This window comes from Chlorocebus sabaeus, chromosome 17, assembly GCF_047675955.1.
Source record: "Chlorocebus sabaeus isolate Y175 chromosome 17, mChlSab1.0.hap1, whole genome shotgun sequence".
Lineage (NCBI taxonomy): Eukaryota > Metazoa > Chordata > Mammalia > Primates > Cercopithecidae > Chlorocebus > Chlorocebus sabaeus.
Window position 1 is genome coordinate 27,015,830 of NC_132920.1, and position 1,008 is coordinate 27,016,837.

General features: G+C 38.5%; 1 non-coding gene across 1 annotated transcript; it reads right to left on the bottom strand.

Annotated features, from left to right (window-relative positions):
- Positions 1-711: 711 nt before the first annotated feature.
- On the bottom strand, positions 712-785 carry TRNAI-AAU (transfer RNA isoleucine (anticodon AAU)). Its single transcript has one exon. It is a non-coding gene; the product is annotated as a tRNA-Ile (tRNA).
- Positions 786-1,008: the final 223 nt, after the last annotated feature.

A 1,008-nucleotide genomic window follows, 5' to 3' on the forward strand; every position in this document is an offset into this window, starting at 1 on the left:
AGAGAAGAAATATTGAATTGCCCTTTCAAGTTGGAAGCAGTATACAATATGCATGTTTATTAATCACAAGAGGCCAGCTTCGACTCCTGTCTAGTTCATCCTTTCCTAAAAACAAAACAAGAAACCAAACCAAGTCTGTGCTCTATGTTCAAAGCGATAGCTTCCTCTCAGGGCAAACTTTTCTGTCAGTTTTCTTTTCAGTTAAATCTGAAAGAGTCTTCAGAGACATATAATAACAATCTCCTAAGAATTCCTTCCCTTTATCTTGTATCTTTTGACAATTTGAGGAAGAAGGTTGGTTTCAGGAGTAATTTGGAAGGACAATTTGAGATCAAGTGAGCTTCATTTAAATAACTTTTTAAAAGCCAGTAATCTTCTAATTTTTTTTCTTTCTTAGGCAGTGCTCCCAATCTTGGGTCGTCTGCCGTGAACAGCTTTCTGTCCCCAGCCCTTACACCTAGTGGAAAACAGTAAGAACTTTACCTGAGGAGATGTAGAAATTATGGGGATTCGGGAATGGAGTTAGGTTTCAGATGGATTAAGAAATGACGGCGGCGAATTTGGACCGTCCGATAGCACTTGTTTATTATCCTCAGTTCTTCCTTAGCTGAAAACCGACGCGTTGCTTTGTTAATTATCTGTAGCCCTCAGCTGGCTGAAAACCGACGACTTTCTGTTGAACTGCGGTGAAAAACTGCTGAGGAAAACACGTGGCCCGTACGGGGATCGAACCCGCGACCTTGGCGTTATTAGCACCACGCTCTAACCAACTGAGCTAACCGGCCCTCGTTAGCGTAAGTCTCTTTTTCCTGCATTTAATCTCGACCTTCATCCCTTTTTTTGGGAAACCATTAAATTTAGCAATATAATTCCTGTTTGTCTAACAAGAAGAGACAATTTCTTACTTGCTTTACACTCTTAATAAAAAAAAATGAGAAACTTTCTCTTAAAACAAAAGCAAAACAAGGAAAGAACATTTTTCATTTATTTATTTTTATTATTTTATTT